Source organism: Neomonachus schauinslandi, chromosome 16 (assembly GCF_002201575.2).
Source record: "Neomonachus schauinslandi chromosome 16, ASM220157v2, whole genome shotgun sequence".
Classification (NCBI taxonomy): Eukaryota; Metazoa; Chordata; class Mammalia; order Carnivora; family Phocidae; genus Neomonachus; species Neomonachus schauinslandi.
This window is the reverse complement of record NC_058418.1, coordinates 12736282-12749483: the sequence shown is the minus strand read 5'-3', so window position 1 is coordinate 12749483 and position 13202 is coordinate 12736282. Positions and strand designations below refer to the sequence as shown.

General features: G+C 56.0%; 1 protein-coding gene across 1 annotated transcript in view; it reads right to left on the bottom strand.

Annotated features, from left to right (window-relative positions):
- The window catches only part of AKT2 (AKT serine/threonine kinase 2), a 48314-nt gene that overhangs the window by 34593 nt on the left and 519 nt on the right, over nucleotides 1–13202 (bottom strand). The gene's annotated exons all lie outside the window — the stretch shown is intronic.

The following is a 13202-nucleotide window of genomic DNA, read 5'->3' as shown; positions in this document are numbered from 1 at the left end:
AGCAGGGTGGGGCTCCTTCCTGGGGCTACAACCCCCCAGGGCCCTCTGCCACCTGCCCTCTAATCTGCACCTTCCCTATAGCTCCCTGAGGAGGACTCGCTCAGGAGATAAACGCAAAGACAACAGGAACCTGTCCTTCAACAGGCAACACCTGCTTGCGGGAATCTGGGAGGAAACACACGCGCGGGGTGAGCTGAGGGAAGCAGCTCCCTTGTTTGCCGTCCCCAGCTATGTGAACTGGTCCCGTGCTTTGTGAGCGCACTTTAGCAGTACTAAAAAAGTGGCAACCCGCCGTCAGAATTTCTCCTGCAGATCATGCCTGTGCACAGAGGTTCTAAGGTGGGGTTTCTCCGCCTCAGCAGGAGTGTTACTTGGAACCAGGTAATTCTTGGTGCAGAAGCTGCTGTGTGCACAGGAGGAGGCTTACCAGCATCCCTGGTCTCTACCTGCACACCCTCCCCTGAGCTGTGACTATCAAGGAAGTCCTCACAGGGGCACCTGGGTGGCTCAGTCGGCTGAGCCAGCCACTCTTGATCTCAGCTCAGGTCAGGTCATGATCTCAGGGTCGTGGAATCGAGCCCTGCTTGGGGCTCCTGGGGCTCCGGGCTCAGCGCAGAGCTGGCTTGTCCCTTACCCTCCCTCTGCTCTAAGATAAATAAATAAAATCCTTAAAAAAAAAAAAAGAAGGGGCGCCTGGGTGGCTCAGTTGGTTAAGCGACTGCCTTCGGCTCAGGTCATGATCCTGGAGTCCCGGATCGAGTCCCGCATCGGGCTCCCTGCTCGGCGAGGAGCCTGCTTCTCTCTCTGACCCTCCCCCCTCTCATGTACTCTCTCTCATTCTCGCTCTCTCAAATAAATAAATAAAATCTTTAAAAAAAAAAAAAAAAAAAAAAAAAGTCCTCACACGCTACCAAATGTACCCTGCAGGCAGAGCGCCCCAGAGCAGAGCCCACCACCCCACCCGGCTGCAAAGCGCTGTGCCGAGGGTACACTTGCTGAAATCGTGAAAGACTGGAAGTGACCGAAACGCCGGGCCCAGGGCTCTGTCACCCTAGCAACGGTTAATGTGGCAGCACCAAAAAGAGGGAGCGGATGCCCATGTGCCTGTGTCTCATTTACCACAGGCCAGGCACACCCAAGTGCTCTGCACGTGGGAATTCAACCCTCCCAGGCACTTTTACAATTTTAATTAATTAAAAAAAATTAATTTTTTAAATTTATTTGAGAAAGATATAGGGAGAGAGAGCACAAGCAGGCGGAATGGCAAGCAAGCAGACGGAGAGGGAGAAGCAGGCTTCCCGCTGAGCAGGGAGCCCGATGCGGGGCTCGATCCCAGGGCCCTGGGATCATGACCTGAGCTGAAGGTAGATGCTTAACTGACTGAGCCACCCAGGCGGCCTTACAATCTCTTTTTAATGAAGAAACCGTGTCACGAAGTGCAGTGACCACTGCCAGCCCCTCGACCAGGAAGTGTGGAGCCGGCGGGGCCAGCGGCCACATGGCCTCTGGAGTCCGGCACACCGGGAGCCAGGCCCTGCTCCCCAGCTTTGTGGGCTTCAAGCTTCCAGCCCTGGATGAGGGGCCCTCCCCTGGCACCGCCGCGTAGCCCTCGGACAGAAGCAGCCTCCACGGGCGACCTGCCCGTCGGCATTGAGCGCGCTCTCAGCTCCACGGAACATCCCACCTGATCCCCCTCCTGCCACACAAACCACACAAACGTGCGCCCCAGCACAGGGCCTCCATTCGGGTGGCTGGAGCCAGCCCAAGCGGAAACGTGAGCCACAGCGTCCTCTTCAGGAAAGCCGTCACGCGATCGACGACTGACAACAGATCTCACTGGGGAGAGCGTCTTAGGCCAGAGGCCACATGGAGGTGCGTGTCTCACCGTGGCCCACGTGGAAGGAAGTGCCAAGAGAGGCAGGATCACGGGGGCAGGAGTCAAGGCTGCCTCAGGAACCAGATGCGCTTCCACCTCGGCTCTGCCACCTCCTGTGGGACCCTGGGCACGTGGCTTCCCCTCTCTTCCCCTCAGTCTCCCCATCCACACACCAGAGACGGGAACGGTACGCACTCCCTGCAGTGAGGACTAGAGGAGTTAATCCACACCAAGTCCCTCGAACTCTGCCAGCGTGCCAACCGCTCGGCACCCGTCAGGTGTTAGTGCCTCCGCTGCGGGGAGGCGGGGGGACCCTCGCTTCCCACGTCGCACGTTTCTGTAACATGAGAATTTTTACCTATCCCACCTCCTCGGCGGGAAGGCAGCGTTAAAGATACTTTTTTTCTCTTCAACGGCACCCAGTCCCCTCAGCTGCCCCATCTGTCTACTTGGAGCAGGTATAGGACTAGGAGCAGGCTGAAGACGTAGGTGGGCTGCAAAAGATACTGGGACAAGAATAAGCAGAGCAGATTTCCTTCTCTTCCTTGCCACCCCCGCCCCACACCTTCCCCCTCAGCCCACCACCCCAGGGCCTTACAGCACCCCACAGAAATCACATCAGATATCTGAGTCGTCCTGGCCACGGGCTCCAAACACACCGAGTGCACCAGGCTGCAGCCAGGCAGAGACCCTCCAAACACAGCTCTGACCCTGTCCCTCCCCGGCTTGGGGATCACATCCAAGGCCTTCATGGAGACAGGGGCCCACCTGAAGTGGCCCCTGCCTATCCTCCTGCCTCTTTGATCAGTAGCACCATCCCCAGACGCACTTTTCCCTTCTCCCGGTCCCTCGAACAATCCTTGCTCTCTCCCCCTCTCTCTCTCTCACACACACACACACACACACACACACACCCAGGACCTTCGCACATACTAGTCGCCCCACCCGGCACACTGCTCACCCACCTTCACCTGCTAAATCCGTATTTCCTCAGGGAAGACTGCCCTGAGTGCTCCTTGCCCCACAATGAGTCACAGATCCTCAGAGCTCAGCGTTCCTGCCCCCTCATGGCTCTTACCTCTAATGTGCTCAGTCACTTGGACAAGTGTCTGGGTAATGGTGCCTCCCCCATTCGATGGGGTGCTCCACAAGGCAGGGATGGGAATGTCCTGGTCTCCACTGTGTCCCCACCACAGGGCCAGGCCCAGAGCTTCCATAAACTCAGGGTAGGGGTAGCAACCCCAATCATAGCTTTTGAGGTCGGAGTTGGGTCAAGTAAAGGCGAAACAAAAATCCTGCTTTCATTCATTCCACAAATATGGCACCCAGGCTGTGTCAGCACTGCTCTGGTCACCAGGGAGGCAGCAGTGACCAAAACAGAGCTCCCTGCCCTAGGGGAGTTTATGGGGGGAGGGAAGAGGGTGGACAAGCCTTAAAGTAAAGCTAAATGAAGAGCAAATTACATGCTGTAACAGAAGTTGACAAACGTTATGGGGAAAAGCAGCACATGGGGGACTAGGTATGTGGGAAGGGGAGAGGGTTTCTGGTTTTATCCAGGGTGATCAGAGAAGGGCTCACTGAGATGATGAAACGTGAGCAGAAATTCTCCCTGAGAGATGAGGCAGCCACTGGGGCCAGGGGAGAGGGGGGAGAGCACCCCAGGCCCAGGTAGAGTAGCGCCAAGGCCAGGTGTGACCGAGTCAGGAGGGTGGAGGGGAAGGAAGCACGTGAGACTGCGGGGGGGGGGGGGAGTGCGGCTGGCTGAGCAGGCCTGGGAGGCCGCTCTAAGGGCTGTGACTGTTTCTCAGGGACAGATGGGGAACGGTCTGGCTTGGGGCACAGCGGGATGCGGAGTTCCTGGCCCCGGTGAGGCAGAGACTGTATCACAACCGCCTCCTGCAGCTGTCCCCAGAGAAGCCCTATGCACTGGCCTGACTCTCTCACCTGCTGGCCCCCAATGGGGAAACTGAGGACAGGAAGGATGCAGTGAGTACCCAATGCTGGGCAGCCAGGACTTGGCAGAAGAAACCGGATCATGTCCGTCCCAGCCCTGAGCGTCTTCCACCTCCTTCTGCCCTCACTCCCAAGAGACCGAGCCCCCTCTCGCACTGGGGCCAGCCCTCCCTTACCATCCCTGACGGCTTGCAGACCTGGGCTGCCCCTGTTGTACACAAATGCACGCGTGCGCACACGAGCAAGGCCCCTCCGGTCTGGCTAAAGGCTTCTTCCCTCACAGGTGTTGCTCCACATCATCATCTGCCTGCTTCCCTGGCCAGCAGTTTTGAGGCAGGGTCTGGTGGCATGAGTCCCCATCTTATCCCTGGGGCACCTAGGAGCAAGCACCTTGGGTCCTACCCATGGATAACGTTTACTGAGTGTTCATGATGTGCCAGGTCTGGACTCCTATGAATCCTCATGGCAATCCTGGGAGATAGATGCTATTGCTATCCCCATTCTTCAGAAGAGGAAACTGAGACCCAGAGAGAAGAAATCACATGCCCAAGATCACACAGCGGGTGAGTGCAGGAGATGGCTGACCTAGCCAACAGAAGTTTCTGTAGCAGAAATGTAGGTATAGGGGCTAGTGCAAGTAAAAAACTTAAAATACAAGTGGGGCACCTGGGTGGCTCAGTCGTTAAGCGTCTGCCTTCGGCTCGGGTCATGATCCCAGGGTCCTGGGATCGAGCCCTGCATCAGGCTCCCTGCTCGGCGGGAGGCCTGCTTCTCCCTCTCCTACTCCCCCTGCTTGTGTTCCCATTCTCGCTGTGTCTCTCTCTGTCAAATAAATAAAATCTTTAAAAAAAACACAAAACAGGGCGCCTGGGTGGCTCAGTTGGTTAAGCGACTGCCTTCAGCTCAGGTCATGATCCTGGAGTCCCTGGATCGAGTCCCACATCGGGCTCCCTGCTCAGCAAGGAACCTGCTTCTCCCTCTGACCCTCCCCTCTCATGTGCTCTCTCTCTCTCGTTCTCTCTGTCTCAAATAAATAAATTAAAAAAAAAAAAAAAACACAAAACAAAAAAACTTAAATACAAGAAAAAATTTAGTTTAATTAACTAAAACTCAAATAGCCACACAGAACTAGTGGCTAGCATATTGGAGGTGCAGCTCCACAGAACCTCTCTGATGAAGCACCAGGGGGCTGAAGGCAGGAGGGGGGGTGGGGGCAGGTGAGGGCCGGGGATGTGCTCACAGGCCCAAGGGGCTGGATCATCCCAGCCTGCCGCAGAGAAGCTCCCATGTGGTATCATCACTCCCAACCCCTGACCCATCAGCCCAGGGAACTGAAACAGGGCTCAGAGGCCCAAATCCATACCTAGAGTGCTGGTCAAGTCAAATCCTGACTGCTACCTTCCAAGATGCACAGGTCGCTTCCCCAAACCTCAGTGTTCTCATCTATAAAACGGGATCTTAATGCCAACCTGAGCATGTGTTTGTATTATTTCAAAAGATGTTTTGTTTTTTGGGGTGTTTTTGGGGGGCTTTTGTTTTTTTGGCAATCCAGGGTCATGAGGACCCAATGAGACATGCTTCAAGCACAGCTGGGGATGAGGCCAGCACTTGGGAAAACAGGCAGCAGTTACACAAAGGCAAACTCCAAAGTCAAGGGCCAGCCTGAGCCTGAGTTAGTCAGAGCTATGGAAGTGGCAGCTATGTTCATACTGTCACTAGCTGGTTAAAAGGAATCATCCAGATGATTCATGACATGCCCATATTAACTTGTTGAAAATATCATCTAAATGAAAACACACAGCTAAAAAAAAGTAGACAAGTTGCAGACACTACCCCAGAACACATGCTCAACCCTTGCCACCCCTCTAACCCCCCTCTAGGTCTTGGGACACCAGTTTGAGAAGCACAGACTTGCCTGCCAGACCCGGGCCCCGCCACCCTCCTGTGCACTGACCCCACTCCCCCAGCTGCAGTGGCGTGTACTCGGGGTCACCACACTGAGGTGTATCCCTTCAGGGCCTTTACCCGTGCGGCACCCCTGCCTGGCCCATTTCTTGGGCTTTCACGTCAAGGCCTGAATGCCTCCCCTCAGGAGCCTTCCCCAAGTCCCCCTCCTGCCAAAGCCAGCCAGATCTCTGTTCCCTTCCTCTGTGGCACCAAGCACTCACAGGACAAACGCTACTTTCTCTGCCTCCTCCAGCAGACTGGGCCCCGCTCCCTGACAGACAAAACTATACACGGCCCATAGTAGGTCCTCAATAAATTATCTGGTCAAAGAACGGAATACACAATGACCAAAAATAGCCAAGGGCGGGCTCCAGAAGCCATTCAGGAATCAGACCCCACGGGAAGGAATAGGGGAGTACCTCCCAACTCTCACCCCTGGCCCCTGGCCTCTAGGGAAGGAAGGGGCTGGCCAAGGCCAGGGCTCCGTGGGCATTGTGGGGGGGTGGAGAGAGGCCGCTGCACCCCATCTCCGAAGCAGGGATCGAATGGAGCTAATCCAGTCATTTCCAGAACAAATGAGGCCTACTTCGTGTCAGCTCTGTCTAGGAGGGGAGACAGCAGAAAAGTCATTAGGACCACAGTAGTGAGGGGCGCCTGGCCGGCTCAGTCGGTGGAGCATGCGACTCTTGATCTCGGGGTTGTGGGGTCATGCCCCATGTTGGGTGTAGAGATTACTTAAAGTCTTTAAAACCGCAACAACAGCGATTACCTCAGAAACAGTGGCCATGGCATTGATCAGAAGCAGAAGGGCCAGTCTCAAAAAGGCAGACTCAACCCCAGATACAGCTGGCTTCAAATTTCCTGTCTGTCACCAACACTGTGACTTTGGGCAAATCCAGTAACCTGCCTGGGCCTTTGCAGGCTCACCTATGAAATGGGAGGAAGAGTTGCGCTGAGCTCCCGGGTCACGCTGAGGATTGGTGAGAGCAGGCACATCAGGCCCTGGAGCGGCCCGGCACGGAAAGGCCGCCCTGTTAGCTCTCAATAACGACAAAGCAGTCTACGTAGCTTTCTGTGCCTCAGTTTCCTAACCACCAATGGTGGTGCCTGTTACCCACCTCACAGGCTGCTGTGCCCAAGCTAACAGACACAGGCTGCTCAGAGCCGTGTCTGGCTGAACAGGGGCGCGGTGATGGGTATGATTAATATTCCTGTCAGGAGCCCACCCCAGCAGGAACCTCGGCTGATCGGCCTGCCACCTCCTCCCAAGACTCCAAACACACAGCGGCTCCACCAACCAGCAAGCCCAGGCTGGCTGCGCCCAGGGGCCCCCGTCCGCTCGCAGATGCCCAACCTGACCCAGGCTCACCATCTCCTGCAGCAGCAGCACGGATCTACCAAGCACCTTCCCAGGAGGCCCCATGTCAGGCACTTTCTAACACACGAGATCCCTGAATCCTCCCGACAGCCCCACTTGGCAAGGTTGTTCCCATTTCAGCAGAGCAAAATGCACCTCAAAGACATGATATGAGGCCCCCAGGGCTCCAGAGCAACCAAGGGAGAAGCTAGGAACAGGGTGCACACCCAGGTCAGCCCAGACCACTATGCAATGACCCACCGATGATGAAGACCTTGAAATCAGACCGGGAGGGGGGAGGGAGGGGGGCAAGGGAGTGGCAGCTGCCCCCCCCCCCCCAGTCCATTTGGAAAGGGCCCACAAGGTGGCAAACCAAGGCAGGCCTGGATTTCTGGCCTCACCCTTAGAAACAACATCTGTGGATGAGCTTCCTGGGCAGAATGGCAGGGCTCGAGGAACTTCCTGCACGGACCTCTACATGTAGTCTCCCCTTAGCCAACCCCGGCTTACCGTCCCCTGCTTCAGGCACCCAGTACAGCCAGGCCCCACGGCGGGTGCTGAGTTGGCGGTGGGTCCTGCCCCCAAGGGGGCCAGGCCCAAGCTCCCACCCCCCACCCCTGCCCCTCCCACACCCGCTCCCTTGTTCCCTCCCTCCTGGTCCTGCTCCCAGGGCTGTCTCCCCTAGCTGGGCCTCTTGCTGCTTGGCTGGTTGTCCAGAAGAGCCTGCCACGGAACCACCCCACCGTGCAGCCCAGAGGCCTGGTGGTTGGGAGCCTTCCACTGAGAGCTCTTGGGAAGTTGAAGAGAGGCCCAGGGAGGGGTGTCCCTGGGTCCTCCAGAGGCCTGGAGATAACTTCAAAAGACACTCCTTTCCATCCCCTCATCCCAAAGGATTTCCGGAGACCCCAGGAGGTTTGCTCTGAGTCTCCACTCCTTCCAGGAAGACAGCCCAGGGCAAGCCTGGGAAATTCAACAGCCTGGCCTCAGCTTACTACGCTAAGCCTTCAGTGTGAGGCCCCCTCACCCACAATTACCTGGTCTCGGAAGACTCTGGAGCCACACTGCCCAAATTCAGAGCCCATCCCCAAAACTGCGGGGTTGGGGACCCAGAACTGGTTACTGAGGCTCTCCAGGCCTCTGCGAGTTGGGAATCAGAGCCGAGTCCGCCCCGATCTAAGGGGTCTTCACTGAAGTCCTCCCATGGCTCCTTCACAGCACTCGAATCCCTACCGCCATGTCACCTCCTCCAGGAGGCCCTCCCTGATCACCCCAGCTAAAACACAGTAATATCCCCACTTTCTTTTCTCTGACCCCCATTCATTTTGCCTTCCCAACACTGACCACAAACTGATATCCTCTCCTAGATTCGTTTGCTGGGCACCTATCTCCACTAGAAGATAGGCCCGTAAAGCCTGGTCGTCCAAGTTCTAGAGCAGCAACCGGGAATGTGGCAGATCCTCAGGCACACAAGCGGCGTGGAAGGTCAAATCAGCCAAGTACAGCTTTTATCAGGTATTACTGTTGTTCAGCACTGTTATTTGATATTAGCCCAGCTGTCGGGATTGGGGAGGGGTGGGCCCAAATCACCTCACTGAGCCTCCCCCCATCTGGCCCTAAACGGAACAGCCCCGGGCCCTGGGGAATGCGGTGTGAAAACCACAGAGGAGGGAGGCAACCATCACGCCTTCGCCGTTTCTAAGGCAGTGATTCTAGTCAAGGGGAAGTGGGAGGCATGTGAAACTCCCTGACCGGCTCGAAAATCTACCCCCCGCCCCAGGCAGAAGCCTGAGAACCTCTTCTGGCAAAAGCCACCTTCTGAAGCTCAAAATCTGACCAAGCTGTTCCTCAGAGAAGTCTGAAAGGCTCTGACCCCCACCTGCCCTCCACCTCGGCCTCCCCTCACTCACCCCACCCCACCACTCAGGCCTCCTCCATACCGCAGGTCCCTGCACCTCACCAAGCTTTCAACTCTGGCCCTGTGGTTTCCCCACCGCCCTCCAAGGCCGGTCCTTCTCCTCACTCACCTGGTCCATCCGATCGGGGATCAGCAAAGAGGCCTTCCTGACAGCCCAACTACGGAAGCTCCCAGTCACACCTGATTTTAACTGCCTGCCTAGCACCTTCCTCTAACCTGTCCCTTGCTTATTCACCAGGTTGATGGTTTGTCTCCCTCGATGCCACGGAAGGAGTGGCTCTGTCGAGAGCACCGCTGCATCCCTAGCACCCAAAGCGACACCAGGCATGCAGCAGGTGCTCAGTAAAGGCTGGTGGATAAACGAAACCCTTTGGCTCTGCAATGCCTTCGGGATCCAATGCACACTTCTCTCCCCCGCAACCCCAGCCCAGGTGGCTCTGCACAGCTGGGCCCCTGACTCCCATGAGCACTTTTGCTCCTCACCCAGCTTGTGCGCCCACCCTTCTGCCTCGCAGCCTTCAAAAGGGCTGTTCTCACCGGGGTCAAGGCCCTTCCTGCCACTCCCGGGGGCTGTGGTGGAGATTCAGTAAAAGCACGTATAGCAGAGAGGTGTAGCAGAGCCTGACACCCCAAAAAGAGCTAGAATTTTTACCTCGGAGGAGCTCTGGGCAGCAACTGTGTGGGAGGATGAGGAGGTCTGGGCGCTGCACTTGCTACCCTTTATTTGATTATATGTCCCCACCCCCGCCCCCACCCTCCAAAACCTGTTTCCTCATCTGGAAAATAGAGATGCTAATTTCAGCTGGGCCCTCCTCCTGGTGGTACCCGCCAAGGCTCTGCAGCCTGGGAAGGGCCTCCAAGATAATAAGAATTACAATCGCTAAGATATCCTGAGGGCTCACCGTTTGTCAGGCGCTCTTCTGAAAGAGCAAGAACAGGAAACGTTTACTGGAGACTGTTATGCTAGTGAGGCTATGAATGCTTTCCACCAATTAACCCATTTAACCTTCACGACTATGTATGGGGGTGGGGGGAGGGGGAATGACCATCCCTTGACACAGACAATGAAAGCTCAGAAAGATTGAGGAACCTGCTCAAGGACACACAGCCAGGGAGTGCTAGGGCTGGACTTGAACCCCATGCTCTGAATCACCTTGGTGCAGCTCTTTACAGAGGTCAGAAACCAGGACACGGGATTCCCGGATTCTGGCTGGGCCAGCTGGGGAGCTGGACATAAAGACAGTTGAGACGACTGAGGGGAGGGCATGGGGAAGGATGGACGTGCCGACCGAGCACCTGCACAGTGCCAGCCACCATCCTAGGAGCTTCTCGTGGATGAACCCATTTCGTCCTCACAACAGTCTGAGGTGGGTGCCGTTCAGAGCCCACTGCACAAGAGGTGAACACTGAGGTCCAAGGTCACACAGCTAGAACATGAAAGCTCCAGAAAACTTGCATGCAGGCCCAACCCATCCTTGGGCAGCGACCTCTAACACGGCTCCCCTATGTCACCCCCTGCACGGCTCCCCTGCTGTTTTCTCCTGGCTCCCAGCACACACTGTACCGGGTCAAAAGACACCCTGGCTCAACTCTGAGAAGGGACCGAGTTTGACCAGCTAGCCCAGAACTACTAGACTGGCTGCCGAGATGCTCACAGCAGTGCCTCCCCTCACTCACCTCGCAGTCCCTACGGCTCTAGGATGTATTCAGCAAGTTAATCTATGTGGGTCAGGGCAGGGCCTTTGAGGTGCCAGAGACCCACTCGAGCTTGGGACCTGGGGAACAAGGAGCGCACGACACTAGAGGCAAGCCGACCTGGGTTCAAAGCCCAGCCTGCCCCCTAGGGTCTGACAGACCGAGGACAAAGCAATTCTTTCCCCTGAGCCCCAATGTCTCATTTTGCAAAAAGGAAAGAAATACCATATCCACTGCTGGGGGCAACTAACCCACAGTTCTAGTTACTTGTAGACAAGAGGTTCACTGAGAGCAAACCGGGCCGGGAGCTCACGTCTTGGTTCTACTACTTCTGGCTGACACATCAGGCCAACCCTTTCACTTCACAGTCTCAGTCTCCTCATCTGTAAAATAGGCACTACACTCCTACCTAGCTCACAGGAGTCTATAAAACAGGCATAACCGGGCGCCTGGGTGGCTCAGTCGTTAAGCGTCTGCCTTTGGCTCAGGTCATGAGCCCAGGGTCCTGATCCCAGGGTCCTGGGATCGAGCCCCGTGTCGGGCTCCCTGCTCAGCGGGGAGCCTGTTTCTCCCTCTCCCTCTCCCCTTGCTTGTGTTCCCTCTCGCTATGTCTCTGTCAAATAAATAAAATCTTTAAAAAAACAAAAAAACAGGCATAACCATACCTACCCTGCAGGTGCGTTTTTGAGATACAAAAGAGCTCACGTGTGTAAAAGGGTTGCCACACGCCTGACCTACTGTGGATGGCCAATAAACTCCAGCAGTTCACTAGCTCTGGAAATAACCTGCCTCTCTGTGCTTCAGTTTCCCCTTCTAACACGGAGATCGTGCAACAGTCCCTACGGCTCTAGGATGTATTCAGCAAGTTAATCTATGTGAAGCATTGAATAGTGTGTGGTACACAGAACGCACTCAATAAATGTCAGCCATCAGTCTCACAATTATTGTTTTTATTGCTGCTGTTAACCCCATCAGGCAAACCCTCTAAAAGCTGGCAGAAAGAGACCAGAGAAACAAACCCCTAGTGGAGAAAAATTCTAGAGCCTCACAGTCTCGAAGAGACTCAAGGACCTCTAGGAACCACTACCAGAGAAGCCAGTCAGCTTGGAAGCCAAGGATGTGGACCAGCCTTTGACCACATCACCAGCCCACATTAGCTGGGTCAATGAGGGACTATAGCCAGCCCTCCGGGAACTCCAGACCCGGGGCAAAGGCTACTGGGCAAGCCAAGGTCACGAGCTGGCCTAGAGAGCCCGGGCAGTGGCTCCAAGCACTCACCCAGTGACCACACTGAGAAACTAGATCTGTGGGGGTTTTGGCTACCCTAAGTCCTCCAGAGAAACCTTCCTCCCTGGTTCGAGTTGGGCCAGGGCACCCCCAACCCAGGTCCCCTTGGCCTGTGCAGAGAGGAACAGCTGGGAAAACAGCACTCAGCCTCATTGTCGCCTAATGGTGAGACCAACTGTTATCGCCTGGTGGGGAGCGTAAACACGATAGGAGGCTGGACAGCTAACCGGGGAGTCACAAACAGCCTCATGACTGGGATGGAGACTGCCATGATCTGTACTGGTGCCTGGCTCCTCTGCACCCACCGCCAAGCAAGGTCTGGCCAGGGCTGAATTGGGAAGAGAGGACAAGGTTGAAAGGCAGACCATGGAGGACCAACCTGATTACTCCCTCTCGCTGAGCCTAAGCAGAGAGGAAGAGGGTCTTCAGAATCCCAAGGATCTAGAAGTCCCCAGCCACCTTCCCTTGGCAGAGAGGTATCCCTTTAAACACTCCTTCCTCCTAAGTCTTAACAAGCAGATCCAGGGGACACAGCTCCTCAAATCTAAGCTCAATACCTCCTCCCCTCCCTAATACGGAGCCGAAAGCTCAGAAAACTTCAGACAGAGGCTTCTAAGACATCTCCTGCCCATAGAAACAAAGAATTTGCCGCAGCAGTGCCCCACACACCTTAAAATAAGGTTTAATAATATGAAAAGTTTGTGGGAAAGACAGCAATCCCAGCGACCATCCAGTTCCCCCCCAAAGTCATTAAGAAGTTCAATAGCGACCCTCCCTCCTCCGGCTCAGTGTAAACCCCCAAGCCCCACCCACCAAACTCGGGAGGCAAAGCCCTTCCTCAACACTCCGCATTACCGCCCTCCCAAAATACTCCCCTGAACACCCACTGGGGCCTGCCCCCCTCGCCCCCGCGCGTCCCTCAGAGATTATAAACATCACAAGCCTCCTCCTTTGATACAGCGCTCCTCCACGCTCTCAGGATGCCCCCCCCAGCACCTCAATGGTATAACCCACACGGCGCTACCCGGGCCGCACTTGGTACAGCTCCCTCCGCAGCAGCCCCCCACCGCCCTAAACACGCTAGAGGAAAAGCTCCCACAGCCCCGAATAGGTACAGCCCCTACACTTCGTAAGGCGCGCGCCGCTCCTCCGCCCCCCCCCCCCCCCCCCCC